Below are 17,068 nucleotides of genomic sequence, written 5' to 3' on the forward strand. Positions count from 1 at the left end.
ACACCATAAATATTCTCCTTTTGTTAGTCTAGACAGTCCACTCGGCCAGGCCTAAGGCGTGTTGATGGAAAAGCTACTGCTGCCCTGTTCCATATCTAGCGAGTTAAGTCACCAGAGTGGTGAAAGTGATGCATCAGTAATGGGTCCAAGTGAAATATTTATTTAAATGGTGAAGACTCCCCAGAAAACAATTAGCTAACATCTGCTGAACTGCCAGCAGCCTGATTTATCTCATTATTCAGCAAACCGTATATTTAGGAAAAAATATCAAATGAGAGCTGGTATGTGAAAATATTGCAACAGAAGATGGAGAGCAGCAAATTCTTGCTACAGAGGACAGCTAGTACTATTATTATTATTATTAACATTATTGTAATTGTGATTGTGCAAGCCCATTTTTCTGCAGCCCCTTCCCTAGCAATATGGGAGAGCAATCCCTCAAAGGAGCCTTGTTCTACCAATAGGGGTAATTACTATTTTTTTTCACTAGAGATGGAAGTGAAGAAACCTGTCTCACATCACCGTATCTTTTGTAGTGCCCCCACCCAAATTGCTAACATGTGTTTCAGGCCTGGGGCAAGCCTTCAGCTTTGGAAAATAAACTGAAAACAAGAAACTGGGGGGTTAGTCTAGGTGTTTATCTTCCCCTCTAACCCAACTACCAGACAAATTATCATGATAATCCCAAAATGGCAAATCACCACTGGGTCCTGGGAAAGTCTCTGTAGCAAGGAAGTAGCTAGACTTTTACTTCAGAGAGTGGATCTATTCAGTAATAAAATTTGCATACCTTACAGCCATAATAAGTGAGCCTGGACCTAATGGGCACTCAATGCTTGCTACTGTTTGAGTTCAGCTGTAGAATCTGGCCATAAATATTGCAGCTATATCAGAAAATTTGCTGTACCAGAAACTGTTTATCTTTCCCCAATGTTTTCAAACAGTGGTTGTCCCGCAGTCCTGCCCTAGTTAGATACACTTTCAGTACATTTTTCCCCATAAAAATATATTGTAATAATATATATGTAATGAAGTATATGCATCTAGTGTATCTGTGTTGTCACACATACATTTTGTGGCTGTATTCACATACTGTACATAAATGTTGTTTTGTTTAGAAATATACTGCTACGCTTTACTGCTTCAGTCATAAGTGAGTACGCTGAACTACAGCTGTAAAAATAAAGGGAATAAAAGTCCATTTTATGACATGTCATCACTTATTTTTTCCTGTTTACTCAGTAACTCACAGTGTCAGACAGGCGGTAAGGCCCCCTCAGCCCCTAGCGTGAACTCACAAAGTTCCTGCTGTGTATGTAGTCTTCACTTACACTTACTTTTGCCTTGAGTGCTCAGAAATTAGTCACCAAGGGTCTCAGCAAGAGGGCTGGGATTCTCTCTACTACAAAAGTAGCACATGGTGCCCAGGACACTGGTTGAGCCCCAAGAGTGCTTTAGGAAACTGTCAGAAAGGATGCAGGACTGGCATGTCCTCACCAGTGATGTCCCATGTGCTGGTGCATCTTCTCCAGCTGCCTCATCCCCCACCTTGGTCACCCACCTCCTGCACTGATGACCTGAATCCCATGTGTCTATGGTTGCTCTGGACAAATCACTCTGGCTACAGAATTTATTTTGGGGCTGCCTTTGTCTAGGTGTGACATGCCCTTGGGAAGATTAGCCAATGTATATGCTCTGAATACGTTCCTGTGCAGCCCCCAAAATCACATTAGAAAGAAGCTGTGCCTGACACTGAGTTAAGCTAGTTATTAACCCTTGAGGCTGATCATAGTGGCATTTTCTACCTCAGGGTAATTAATGGGCATAATGCACCCTGAGGCAAGAAAACACCAAAGAAGCAGTTTTAGTCTTACTCTAAACTAAGCCAGGCAAGGCCAACAGTGTTCCTCTGAAGAGGGAACACAGGCCCATGTGGTTAATGTTATTACTGATACAAGCGCTTTTAGGAAGCCGACAGCTTTGTGCCAATTCCTACTTTTCTGGGTTCTTTCTTTTTTTATTTTTTATTTGTACTTTTTATTTATTTCAGTCATATCTTCCCTTCCCATCTGCAGAAAGACAGAGCTGAGCGGAACCCAGAGGCAATTAAGATCTGTACCATGTGCTGCTTTCAAGAAGAAGGTGAGGAAACACACTGGTCATTATGCGGAGACCACGGAGATGAAGGAAGAGTCACGCTAATGAAGACAGGAAGGACGATGAACTCAGACTCGGAGAGACAGGAAAGTGAATAAAAGCACCAGACTGAAACACAGCAGCAATTTTATTCCAGCAGCAATCTTCTGGAACAGAAATTGGGATGAAAAACACGTTTATAATGAACGACCAGCAACCTCCACAGACCAGCAGCATTCACGTGGGGGACAGAGGATCAGTCATCAGCAAGGTCAGATGCTGAAATGGGCGCTGGAGCCCCAAGGACCCCCACAAGAAAGAGCCACCAGCCATCTCCCCCTGCTGCAGCGAGCTGACAGAGTTGGCAATTCTTCTGCAGGCATCAAGGTTCTGATCTTGCTCCCAGCAAAGTCAAAGGCAAAATTCCCATTGTATGATGGATCACAAGCGCGATGAAGTTGCTCGAGCCAGCTTCCAAAAACAAGCCAATGCATTTTAAAACCACAGCTGGGGGTCTACTGTATTATAACATGACCCCTGAGAGGGTACAAATTGCTGTGAGGTGAGTCCTCCTAGCTATTGTTTTAGGCTGCTGACTCAGGAAGACAGGGCCGCCTTGTTCCACATCTGAAAGGGGTTTTTTATTTATTTTGGAATCACGCAGACTAGAAATGCTTTGGGTTGTTATTTATGGGTGGAGGGAGGGGGGGGGGGGTGTTGTTGTTTTTTTTTCCCTCTGCCAACGCAAATTGTGAGGAAACTCAGGGTTCACAAGGAGCAACCTTCTGGAGCGGTGCAATTCCTGCAAGTCGCTAATAAATGCCAAGGAGAGAAAGAGTGAAGCAGGATGCTGCCTGAGGGCCACCCTCCTCAGCAGTGAGGACCTCTGGTGATACACCCTGACGCACTCGTGTGGGTGTAGGTGCAGTGCGCCAGAGCTCAAAGCAAGATCAGCCGCTTTGCTTGGCAGATTATTTCTGATCATTGCACAGGTCTAGAAAGCCAGTTGCTGTTGAGGTTGAAGCCACAGTGCACCACTGGTGTGGGCAGGTCTCCCCAGCACACCAGCGATTTCTGCTGCAGAGAAGCTGGTCAGCCTACCCCCGGCACTACTGTGGCTGTTGCCTGGTTTCCGTTTGTCCGGTCTTGAGTTTAGCCCACACTTAACTACAGGCAGAAATAAAATGGGCCTATCGCTTTCCTATCAGCAATTTATGGAACATTAAAGCCTGAATTGGCAAAAGTCCCACTTCACAGAGAGCAAGATCAGGCGCTCGTGCAATGCTTCACGTACAATTACTTTTAACTCGGCTCAGTTACCAGTGAACTATAATATCTGCGAGAATTTTTAAATGGATCATTTTGTCAGTTTCTCTCCTTACGCTTGCTCTGCCTTAGACACTTGTCACCAATTTTATTTAATTAGCACCGCAATTGTATTAACACCACATTTTTTTAAATTTAATTATGCTTCTGCAGTACCCCAGCTTGTTTTGTGCAATTAGCACTCTACTTTCATACAAATTAATCTCCCTGGAGAACTGCATCGAAAACAGAGAAAAAGAAGAGACCTCATTTAATGGAAGTAACAACATCAACTGACTATATGTGCATATAGCCTTCATATGTTGCCAAACACTCAATTTGAGGTTTGCGCCTCTCGTATACACAAAATGATCAAGCAGTTTTATCAGGAGTGAATTATTCTGCTGTCAGTAATTTTATTTTGTTGGGGGATTTCCATCCTGGGTGTCGTGCAAAGAGTTAAGTCCGTGCTCTGCTGTATCAGACAATTTAATCTAAAGAGGAGAGGAGGAAGACTGGTTCCTGTATCTGGAAAACGTTTGCTTTATCGGGGAATGTAAGAGTGCCTCTAACAGCCCTTTCTCACTTCAGCAGCAGCCGCAGACAATCTGAGGCAGATTCATGGTATTTCAAGCCAGGGACGGCTCAGCTTCTGCCATCACCCTTCTGTGTGGAGGTTTGTTTAGTGTTTTGCCTACCCTCTGTGTAAACGGTGATGAACCTGAACCACTAACCTCTCCTCTGCTTTGCTCATAAGGTGAACAACAAAGTGCAGCCAGTTCCTCCAGAGGAAGCAGCAGATCAGGCGGCCTTTACGCATTATCCTTGGAGTGCGTGAGGGCAGTCAGCAGCACAAATATCAAGAAAAGACAGTGAGAGTGACAGCACGGTGACCGGCTGGCTAGGAACCATACAGCACTGACCAGAAGCTACTTCTGAGTCCTATCAAAAAACAGAGAAATTGGACCTATGGTGGACACCTGAGGCCATCACCAAGATGAGGACTTGGCACATTTTTCATGTTTCCACCAGCTCAGTTTCACAGGAAATAACGTCCTTGCTATTGCCCTTGTAAAACATTGACCGTGGCAGCAGGTCTCTCCATCCTTCCCAAATCTGGCAGTGTGGCAGAGTCACATCATCTTTGGGTATCCCTCTTAGAGTTACCCGCTCCTGGGGCAACCACATTTGCCCCAGCTTATCGCACCATCCACTAAGGGTCAGTGCAGTAACCCAAGCAGGCTAGATCAAAAGCCACATAATGAAAAAGAGCTAACGGCATCTGTGCCCAACGCATGTTCACTCACACTCGTTTCAGGCCTAAAACCGCAGTGTTTTTCTAGCAGTCTTCAGAGGGAAGCAGTTGAGGACACCCAACTGTGAGAGGTTTCTCCTACAAAGCATTGTCCATGTCACAGGGAAGCTGGAAATAGTGTCAGGAGGAAGAGTTTGGCCAGTTTGGATATTACTCCAAATCCTCGTCCTTTGGAATGGCACTAGTTTTACACAAAGACAACCTACAACACTTACATTTGATCATAAGTACCAGAAGAGTATAGTTTTTCACATTGTTACAGCTTCTCCTGCTTGCTCAAACTGCGGTGGAGAACAGATAATCTTTAGAAGAAAGGCACAAATGGAAAGCTGGTTAAAAAGTGGGGAAGCGTCAATCAGCCACACAAAGCTGACAACAGATCAAAGACCGTATCAATGATTAACAGGAGTAGATCAGGGATTTTTGTTTTTTCAAAGCTTATTCTGAGTGAGCTGAAAGTGAAATACGTGGTGCTACAACCTTCTGGTGCATTTCAGCATAAAAGAAAGTCCTACTTCATATACATCAGCAAACTACAGACCTGGCATTTCTCTTCACAACTGCCTTCTTGAAACTTTACCCTTCAGTCGATCAAACAGGCTGTTCTGAGCATCTGACAACCTTGCCATAGCCAAGTCGAGTTAAACATCAAAGAAATAAAAGCCCAAGACCTGGCTTGATGTTTCATCTGGTCTGGGATAGTTGAGCACAAAAAGAGTGGCACAGTGAAACTTGGCTTTATCCTATTGTCATCAAACAGCTTTTTGTTGGTTTGGTGTGTTCTGATTTTAGGCATGTAACAGGAGAAAACTTGGATTGACTTAGTGACAGAGGGGCTTTAAAAGGTTGAGAGATGTGGGGTCGTTGTGGAAAAGTGTGGAAAAGAGTGCAGAAGGAGATGCCTTCCCCACCACCCCTGATGCACTCTGGAGGACAGCTTGGAAGGAACAAGCTGTGAACCTTTTTACACCTGGTTATCCGTACATCTTTGAGTTCGTGTGTCCAGTGACACCTCAGGTAGGCTACAACTAGGAAAACCTGGGACCTTCAGAGGTCCACTGGGTAGTGACTCCACATCACCCTACTTTCTCCCCCAGCACTTACAAGGAGGACTGTGACCAGAGTTGCTCCCTTGGTGGAGGCAACACGTCATCCCCCTTCTCCCTTGTGTTAGGGCCCCAGCATTATGCAGGTGGGGCTGTCACGTTGGCCAGCATCAGTGCCTGAGTACTGCAGCCCCTTCTTCTTCCCCCCCAACAGGCATCGGCTCTTCTAGCTGCTCAGATGCAAAGCACCAGGGTTCTGTCCAAAACCTAGTGACAATCAGCATTGCAATGCTCAGCCACACATTTCAGTGATACCTCCAGCTAACGGGTTTCTCGTTAGCACATTAAAGCACTGCTGGCTAAAAACCCCTTGTTAGCACTTGCTGCATGGAGCAGTTGATCACTTCAGCAGCAGACCAAGTTACTTTAGAGATTAATGGCACTGCCGTTTGGCTTTGTCCTTTCTATTTGTTAACTAGTTCGTTCTGCAAATAATAAATACGGAGGGGGGAAAAAAAAACCCGCAACCCTATTCTCCAGAACACCACTGTGAGGAGACAGGATTAGAATGACATCAAGTGGCTTTCAGCGTGACTTTGTGCAGTGTCAGGGTAGACATTCATACAGCAGCACAATTATTCAGTCAATCCTACTCCCTGTCAAGTCAATGGATACTGTGCCAGTGACTTCAAAGGAAGAAGGATCATGCCCTCCTGTGCATTTTAGGGCTTTAACAGAGGTTTCTAAAAGCATTTTTTAAACAAAGTAATCCCATTTATTTTTCAGAGAAGCGTGCAGAAACAGCAAACTTGCTAGCTGCAAGGGAATTCCATTTTTTTTCCAGTTAATTGTGTTCCTAAGCAGAATGAGAATGAAAACCAAGATCTTTTTTAATCTTCTGCAATGTGAAAATTCCAAAAATTGCAAAGCTCAGTCGGGATCAATTAAAGTGTTGTTTTTCAGTAACATCAAAACATGTTGTTTCGGTTTTGATATCTGTTTCATAAGAGATTATGCTGTCATAGAGCATGCAAAATAAGTATTTCAATGATGTTTTAGTTGAAAGAGACACCAGAATGGCCCAGTATGACAAGATCTGTATGGACTGTCTGGACCACATTGCAAACTCTTCACTCTGGGGTTTATTTGTAACTGAAATTTAGAATGCATTGATTTCTCATTCTCTGACAAGGAAAAAAAAAAAAAAAAAGCTGTAAGAAAGTTCTGTAGTAGTTCTATGCATCACCTGCTAGCTCACAACGTGCATTAAGGAAACATTTGTAAAGAGTTAATAAACAACAAATAGATACTGTGGACATGGTACAGACATGAATATTACATATTACAAATGTTCATAAGAAGCATACAAGTGTGACAGAAATTGAGAGAAACCCATTGACCTCCTGGCCTCTACAGCAATTGATTAACCATATACTAAGATACCTATTTATCCTGTATTAACCATTGTCCAGCTTAGCTTGCTTGTAGGGCCTGCTCCTGACAGAAACCAGGACCATTTCTGCAAGAGCCACCTCACACCAGTGCCCACGGTGACGTTTCAGATCTGGAGGCCAGCCTTCCCCTCCAGGCCCAGCACCCTGGCTGAGGTGCTGAGCAGGTGCTGGGGGATGTTCATGCCCCTGCTCGCCTCCGGGAGGGCAAAATGCTGGAGGAGACAACAAGCAGCAGAGGGGTGGGAGCAGGGGAAGATTTATGCCCTCCCAGGTCATGAGGCCACTGGTTCTCACATTGTCCAACTTAATGTACTGCTTAAAGGCCACGGCAGCAAAAGCAAGCAATCTGTCAAGCTAATTTTTTTATTTTTTTTTTATCACCTTCAGAGTCCTGAGCGAAACTGTCCCCTGTCAGCAGTTCCAGGAGTCACCCTGTCCTGCTCTGCCCCCACTTTTTTGGAGCACGGATGCTCTTGATGCGCATCAGGCAGGGATGCGATGCTACCTGGCACCTGTGGGATTGATGCCAGTGATCCCACCATCCGAACCTTTAGCTTCTTCCCTGCTAGCCTGGCACGGCACAGCCACGGCACAATAAAACATATCCTGCTGAAGTACAAATGTGGTTGTGTTTACAGCAATGAAGAACAGTGCATGGAAATAGCTGTAGCGTTTGAGATATCCCAGTTAATGTTGCTGGTTTACAGAAATCTTAAGAAGCTTATTACATTTGCTCTGTTTCCCTGGTTAAGCAAAATCAGCTTTAAATCACTCTTCCCCAAGAGAAGTAAATGGAAAGTACGGGTAGCGTGTATTAAAGACGCTCAGATTTTACCCAAATCAGTTTAAATCAGCACCGAAACTTTCACCACAAATATTCGCTAACTCATTTGCAGTGAGACATATATCAGTTTAAAGTCATACAGAGGTTTACTTCAGCCATTAGAGAACAAACTAGTTCAGGCAGACTGCCATCTATTCTCACAGTCGCTAGCATTCTCATTACTTCTAAACTGAATGAGACCCGCCAGGCTGGGCTTTCGATGTGCTGCTGAAGACGTGAGGTGTTTACAGTCACCTTTCATATTTAAATACTGAGGGCATAAAGGTGGGTAGCTTGAAGATGGGTTACAGCACATGCAAAGCTAAGAGTCTGGGAAAAAAGGTCTGTGCTGTGAAGAAAAACTGCTGTGTTTCTGAAAGGTGGTACGTAAATTCAGCATCAATGGCCTTGTGTGCATGCCAATACGTATCAACAGTAGTGACAGCTCGTCTACACAATGTCCCCAGTGCCATCATGGGTAATTCTGCACCACCGTGTCCCTGCATGCCCTGGCCTCTAACGCCAGCCCTGGACTTGTGTGCTGTCCACAGACAAGCTCCTCAGGCCAGTTTCCTGTCTCTAAAGCCCAGGATAATTCCCAGGAACTGAAATCCCTCTCACGCAGTGTGCCAAGCCGCTGGGACAGCCAATGATGAGGGTTTTGCTTGCAGCAGCAGCACTGGGGCAGCAGGCAGTGCGGAGGGGCTGTCACTCAGGAACATCACCTGCACCTTCCCCAAAAGCCCCTACCTACCCTATCCAAATGTTTTGCTTCTTTTTGGTTCCAGCACAGGGTAATTTCCAAACGGTTCTTCATCCTTTGCCAGACCAACCAAATTGTGATAAAACTGATCTCCCTATACGCTTCCTATAGTGTAAAACATCATTACAGTACCATGAACTTTCACAGTTCTTCATTGCACTGAACAGGGGGGCATCTCTATTTTTCCCAAGTCAACGTGGCTCAAGTCATGAAAAACGAAGTCACTACTCATAGCACTGCAAGCCTCATATAATGGCATCACAAACAGAAGGAGAAAAAACTCCCACAGAACAAAACAGGAAGCAAAGGTGCAAGGTGGAGCTCCATTTCCTAATTCCCAGTGGTCTGTACATAAGTCTCCATACGTTCCCCCACAACAGACCTGTTATGTGCCAATTAACCCCTACTCTGGCTAATTCTCTAACTTTGCTGTAAGATTATTCTCATTTTACTGAAGAAGGGGAAACCGAGATATGGAAAGACAAAGAAAGAGGAAAAAAAGCCTTGCCCAGCCTGAAAGATTGCACTGCAAAGAATAGATTAAAGATTTGCAGTCCTAGCAGACACAAAGCTTGTAAAAATTATCTTTTTTTTTTTTTTTTTTTTTTTTTTTTTTTCAGAATTTTACCATCTGGCTGCTATTGTTATCATTATTATGGAAATGTTTTTACTGTCACAGGGAAGTAACAGCAGTGGCACTATCTGACAATGCAACATCAAGAAGCAGCGAGACAAGTTAGCTAAGAGCGTGCAATGAACAGAGAGCCATCTCCATACCAAAACAGAAACTCTGGTCAGTATTTCCCATTCACCTGGTTTCCATCCTCTAGATATTTCCTGCTTAAGTACACTCATGTCGTTCATCCTAGAAACACTTTTCTTCTTTCCAAACGATGCTTCTTGCCGCAGTCCTGACACAGAAGCACAGATTGACTGTTACTCTTACAGTCATCTTAGCTGCTAGATTGATCCATCAATCTGTTATTTGTCTTTCTTCATACAAGTATCGCGTTGTTGGGTGATTTGCAGTTACTTTTAGAAACAGGTAATCATCCAGTCAATGGAGTAGAGGCAGTTCCATAGGAGATGCAGCAAAAGGAATTCACTGGGTCCTGAATGAGTGAATTAATGGTTTACTAGATCTTAATAAATCATCAGCTACTCCCTCATGTATGTTATGGGAATGCAGGGGGCCGAGGGGGGTGGAAAACACCTGTATGATGTGACTGGGCATGGTAAAGATCCTGAAGCCATCCTGCATCTTTGGGAAACACCACAAGAATCATGAAGCGAAACACCAAGACAAGCGGGTGCTGTCTGGAGGTTAATTGTGGCCATCAGAGATGAGTGGTTACATGGACATGCCCGTTTAAAATTAACGAGGAGGTTGTTAGCTTCTACAGCTCTTTATAGAAGAAGCTGTGGAAAAGGACAGAAGGTCCTCACGCAAAGCTAAACAAACCAAAACATTGTTTCATCTTCTGAATGGGATCTGATAAAGTGGGTAGAAATAGATATTTGCCTGGAAACTGCAAGAAACTTTACTCATGGTTTCAATGGACTCAAGATAAAAAGTGCTGACCAGAGCCCGCTGGAGTTAACAATGTGTGCAAGTCAAGGCACCCAGATTGTTCTTCTTTTCCAGCACATTCAGTACTTCTTAGGATCCGCCAAAGAGGAAAACAGAAACAAATGGACAAAAAAAATATTGTCACAGCTCCTTAAAAAGCATCCCTTACATGACATGTGCTATGGTGGGCATGGCAGCAGTCAAGCATTACCGCAACTGCACTGATCGCCCATGTAGCCAAGGTAACCAACATTTCTTGGCACTGCTCACAAGAGGAAGAGGACCCCTTCCTCCTCCTCACTGGTAAATTGATGCCCACTGCTGGCAAGGCAACGGGTGACTTGGCTGGGGGCTTTGCTCCATCCCATTGTGCTGTGTGGGAGAGCAGTGCTCACACCAAAGTTTCACTGCCTTGGACTGCTGCCGAAAAGCAGAAGGATATTTCCATGCAACCTCACAGACCAGCTCTTTTTAAATGTTTTTACTCTGCTCGATGACTTAAATCCAGGCTGTGAGTTCATGTTCCTGGAGATTCCTGGAGGTACTGTAAAAGTATAAAATAAAAAGACAGACCCTATCCCAAGGAGCTTACAATCTGAATACAGGTCAGAAAGATAACAGATGAACAGGCAGAGTGGGGAGCGCAGCTGAGATTAACCAGGGATAAAATACAGAGGAGGAAGAGGTGGGGATAAAAGACTCAACCCGATGAAACCCATACAAAACTTGGAGGGAGATGAGAAGGGCCTCCAAAGCACGTGCTGAACAAGATTAAAGAGGTAGGAGGAGAGGCAGGAGATGATAGCACCAATGAAGCCAAGGCAGGGGAAGGTTTCCAGAGGAGCAGCACCAACTGCCTTGAAGGTAGCTGGCAGAGACGAGAGGGCATTAATAACAGTTTGACCGCGTCCCCCACTGCCCCTTCCAAAGTTTTGTGGTGAAAGTTCAGGGATATCCATTGCTGCAAACCATCAAGGCGAAAAGGGCTGTTGATTCTGGGGTTAGGTTTTGTTTTTCTTTAAGGGCGATAGGGCTTGAGAGATTCCCTAGAGCGTACTCTTTTTATAATCCTTTTGGGATTAAGTAACTCCAGACACATTTCCCTGGGGGCTGGATCCCCTTTCAGTTTGGCAGGCTGGATAGGCAGCTGCATCTCTCCCTGCAGAGGGGGAGGATGTTAACTATCTCCCTGCCACTGTCATCGCACCATGCTTGACATCCTTTCAGGGTTTTAGCCAAGGATCAAAATGGCTTTCTAGGACAGGTATGATGTGGAGAAGCAAAAGGATGAGCTGCCATTCTTTGAGAAGGATGAAGCACCAGAGGGCTGTGGTGCATCTAGACACATGGCAGGGAACCGAATAGCCAGCCAAGCCTGGTTCCAAAATGTCACACTGAATGCTGCAGCCGTGGTTGTGCAGCAAAACTTCATGCCGATGTCAAGCAGGAGAGAAGGATGCAGGCTGGAAGAGCAAGCAAGTACCTTTGTGTGGGTGAATGTTTCCTTCTGTAGTACGTGTATACATACATTCGGGACACCTACTCTACTAAACCACTGGCAGGCTTGTTATCCTGATATTTGGAAGAGAACAGAGAAACATCCTCTCCTAACCTGAGAAGGCAAAGCACTCTCAAAAGCATGAAGCCATGTTATCTCATCAGACACAGAAGCTTACCAAAAAACCCCAAACTGCATTTGTCCTGTTGAGGATGCTCACTGTATGGCCCAAGCACAGTCTGTTCCCATGGCTTTCACAATGCGACTCATGATAGGTCAATCCATGCAGGGCGACTTGAAACCTGAACTTCCCCAGTTCACAGATCATCAGACTTACTCCTTAATTAAAAAATTACTCCTACCACTGGCCTCAGTGAGGACAGAGCCAGTCTAATCTAAGGTAAAACCTCCTCCCTATTATCTGAGAGTTTCTGTTAGCAGTTTTGTTTTACCCTCCTTTCAAGAAGCTCCCTGTTACAACATGCTCACGTACTTGGTTTCGGTGTTAGCTCTGTAGCTGACAATGCACCTGTCCAATATCTGCTAGGAGAAGGCAAACGTGACAAACCTGCAGTGGTGATACATTTCATTTTGCAGTGATGGGATGGGTAGCGAAGCAAGAAATCACCTCCCGAGACAGCATGGGAAAATTGGAAAATGGTCCTTGTGCTTCCTGAGCGTGATATCTTGAGGGGAGTAGCTGATGCTGTAACTTACACAAGCCACTAAACTTCGTTAGTGGAAAATTGAGTAAACATCATTAGAACCTGGCCAGCCCCGGCTCTTTGCTGGCTTTGTTTGGGAAGCCATGGCACCACAAAACAAGGAAGCAGAAAGCTCATTTTTCTGCCCCCTGCCACACAGGGACACTTCTTTCTCCTTGCGCAAGCCAAGCTCCGGCGCAGCATACATGGAGAACGTGGCCATCATGATTCCCCTCCCGTGCTGGGATGGGAGAAATGCCTGCACTTTTACAGAAAGATTACATTAGGGAAGTAAATCCACCAGCTGTGCCAGCCAGGCAGCGTGAGGTGTCACATGCATTTGCCTGGTGTTCCCCTCTACACAGAGCCAGCACAAGCCCCATGCAGGGTGCGCGGGTGGCACCTGGCCAGCGCAGATGCCTGCAGCTCTCACAACCTCATTTTGCACCTTGTGGTTGGTAATAGTGCTTGAAGAAGGCAGGTGCTCGAGGGGACTGGGCTCATGCGCTGCTGTCCTGTGCAGTTGTGCAGTCAGAGTCCCCCAGTGGTTCGGTCAGGGTCGGTGCCAGTCCTGCTTTGCATTGCAGTCTCTGCAAAGAGCGCTGTCTTTATGGAAATGTCAGGCCCGTGTGTTTATTCTCTGTGGGCAGAGAGTAAATCTAATTAAATCAGAAGGCTTCCAAAGGGTCATTTAGGCAAATTTGTGGAGCATATTAAATTACACTACCACCATTTTCCTGCGGTTTTGGTCTCCCAGTCTGAGGGACAGGGGCTCAGAGCAGATAAACTGATGGAAAGTTCCTCAATCTCCAAGGAAGGATGGGAGAACGAGTGGTCTGTTCACATTTTCCCATAAGTATCACAGTAGCAGCCTGTGAGGGAAGGGTTTATTTTAGAAAGAGCTATTTTGAAAGCTAAAGTGTCATATCCTGGCTGGCTCTTTTCGTGGTGTTACTATAATCATCCGGTTATGACAAGCTTAATGCAGAAAAAGCAACCTCTATTTTTTTTTTCTTTTTTGGGAAAAGAAACAATGCAACTGGGATATTTTGGGACAAAGGCTGTCATTTTATTTCTTTTTTTTTTTTTTTCAATACGCTTTTTACTTTTCCCTCTCATCCAACCCTATTTATAAAGCGTCAGACGTTAGATCTAGGAACTGCCTGTCCTTGCTGCTGCCGAAGCCTGTGCTGGCAGCTCTGCCCAGCCAGGCGCACCTGCGAGGGTTTGCTGAACCTAGCACAGCAAGCGCTTCTCCAGCTGGCAGCCGGGCTCCCCTGGTCTCATCCAGCCCTGGCTGGGGACAGGAAACCACATGCAGACCCTGGTTGGTGAGCACTCCCCATCCTCACTATCTGAGCACTCTCAGAAACCAGCCCATCATTACCTACCTCCAGGCTCGGAGCACACCCGCTGTCCCCAGGGTGAAGGGATGAGGTGGAGGAGCCCAGCCTTTGGCACAGCAGCCGTGAGAGATGGGAGGTGGCCGGGTGAGCTGGCTAGTGGTCACAGCGCTGGTCCTACTGGTGGCACGTCCAGCTGGTGATCTTGGGATCGCTGGCATTAATGCCCAGGAGCTTGGCCTGGCTTAAGCCATGTTTTCTGTGCACCAGGGAGACAAACAAGACAAACACAGACTGCATTGTCCCTTGTGCTGAAGTAGCTCCTGCTTTGAATTCAAAGGCAGAAGTAGGAAATTGATATACTTTCTAATTTATTGGGGGAAAGATAACTCTCAGAAAACCAAGGAGACTGCTCTCAATTTATGGAAAGCGGGCGCTTTTAAACAGTGAATGAGTGAATGTTGAAAGAGTCCTGCCTATAGAGCTACACGCATTTAATATTCAGAAGACTCACAGGAGATGCTAAAGTGCCCTCAGCTCAGAAAATTAATAAAATATTATCTCATGAGTGAACTTCAAAAGCTTTGGCAGTTCCATTCATTCCACTTCAGATAAGCAGCCAAAATATTGCAATATCCTGCTAACCTGATGCGAAACATCCAGCTCTCCTTGGCCAGTAACATTAGGTTGGAAATGTGTGAACAATCTTTAATATTAAAGATTTAGTCATTTCATCTGCTCTGTTGTGCCTCCCTATGCGTGGATCCAGTATTCCTGCTTCTAAAGGTAGATCTAGGCTTGGAGAGCCAGCGAGGCTTTGGCAAAACAGCAAGTGTCTGAAGACGTGGGATTAAAACCCAGGTTTTGGCAAATCTGGCAGCCTTGTATTTAAGGGGTGAACTGTCCAGATATCTCTCATCCTGGGGCAGGAAGACTCTGGCTGATGGGCAAAGTGATCTAGTCTGAATAAGACCTGGCAAGAGGACACCGTGTGAGGAGAGGTAATTTTAGGGACACCTTGGACTTTGTGCTCACCTTGTCTCCCAGCAGCCCAGCCACTCTCAGTTATTCCTCTCTTCCTCCTGTTATTTTGTTTTGTTTGGTTGTTTGTTTGTTTTTTCCCAATACCCCTCTTGCCATAATAAACCACTGGCCATACCAGAATTCAAGTTATTGGCACCAGCTGAACCTTTAATTTCTGAGCCATTGAGGGACCCTGCTTTTCCTCCACAGACAGGCAGAGGAGAAAGGAGGTCTCTGGCTGACCCATGCCAGCATTTAGGGCTCGTGCTCCTCAGCACTGAGACCCAGCACATGTTGGGGATGCAGGTGGGGGCCTAACAGAGATCCCAAATTAACCTGACGTCTGTGGGAATCCAGGTGGACTGCAGCCTCCCAGAGTGAGCCCAGAGAGTCGCTTCACCCCAAACTGACACTCTCATCAGCGTATTCTACAGACAGAAAAAAATTAAATCCCTGTGGCATCTGATTCTCCTCTCATCCCCGCTGCCAGTCCCTCCGTATGAGGGCTGGAGCCCAGGGAGAGCGTTATTAATCTGTCGATGAACATGAAATGCTAGCACTCACAGGACTGTCAATCCAGCACAAGTAATGAGTTAAATATATATATTTATATTTAATTTCCATTTCATCAGTAATTCCCGACAGATGGAATCCTTGCATTTCAGGTCAACTTGACATTGCCAGCGCTCAAAGGTCCAAGTGAGCATTGCCAAATTTAATGAGCTGCAGTAACAATGTCTCCACATTATTGGACTAATTACTAGCTTCTGAAAAGAAAAGGAAAAAAAAAAGAGGGGGGAGGAAGAAAAAGAAAATCCTCTAAACAGATGAAACTTTAATTAACAGCATTTTGAGACGTTACTTATTATGGAGCAAATGCCACTTCAAAGTGAAAATAGCCTCTAGGTGGATAACAGATCTCATGAACAGTACGGGCGTCAATTCAGTACTGACTTGCTTCGCATGCACGGCTTTCAGCCCTCAGAGCAACCAGACTTCGTGGCAGCAGCGCTTGTGAGGCAGAGTTTCCACCTCCGCCGAGTAGCCCAGGCACAGAGAGAGCTGATGCCGCCTCTTGAAGCAGGACGCGGGACACGCTGGCTGCAGCCTGGCAACGTCCGGGGCTTGGCATGACTTCCCAATGTGAGATTTGGGCCAGGAAATAAATTTCAGGTTTGTTCAAAGCAGTGGATTCAGGCTTGGGCTTCCAGGTTGAAAGTCTGAGTTTGGCTGAAGCTGGTGCGCCTTTAAGCTTGTGGAACTAATAATAGGAATTTGCCTTGAATGAATGAAGCAAATGCAAGGCTAATTTCTTCAAATTAAGCAACTTCTGTTTCTCTCACTCTCTCACACACACTCTCTCATTCATTCACTTACCTAAACAGACAGAAAAAAAAAATCCTAGCCTTCAAACTAATCAAAATATTTTCCCTGTGAACTGAGAAGGAAGAAAAGGAAGAGGTTTGTTGCTACTTCTATTTTTGAATACTGAGCATTGCTCAGATCTGCCGTGATGAGGGGCCATGTCAAATTGACTAGATCAGATAACAGCAGGCTGCAAAAACGTTTCCTTACCCTGCGGAGACCTTCATGAATCTATTCATACCTTGCTGGCTTCAACCACCTTTGGAAGTCCCGCTGCTTTGAATGGCGACTGTGGCAGCCCGGAGCAGGCTGGCACCTCACCGCAACACGTTCAGGTGATCCAGGACGCACAAATCGCACTGGTCTGCAAAGCCCCACGCTGTCATCCTGTCCTGTGCCATCTTGCAGCAGCCGCCAGGCAGGAGGAGGCAGGGATGGATAACGTTTGGTATCGCATGGCCATGCAGCATGCTCACTTGCTGTGAATTCATCCTTCTTAGTGCTGGAAGAGGAGGGGAATCCTCAGATTTATTTAGGTGTGGGGATAGATCTCAATTTTCCCCTTGTGTTTGTTTGGCTTTTTTGTTGTTGTTTTGTGTTTTTTGTTTGTTTGTTTGTTTTTCACACTCCTACCCTGAAAGGCCTGTTACATCCCACTGCAGAATTAGCACCTTGATACATTATTAGCCACCCAAACACAGTGGCAACAGCAAAGGAAAGCTT

This window comes from Oxyura jamaicensis, chromosome 2 (assembly GCF_011077185.1).
Source record: "Oxyura jamaicensis isolate SHBP4307 breed ruddy duck chromosome 2, BPBGC_Ojam_1.0, whole genome shotgun sequence".
NCBI classification, from domain to species: Eukaryota; Metazoa; Chordata; class Aves; order Anseriformes; family Anatidae; genus Oxyura; species Oxyura jamaicensis.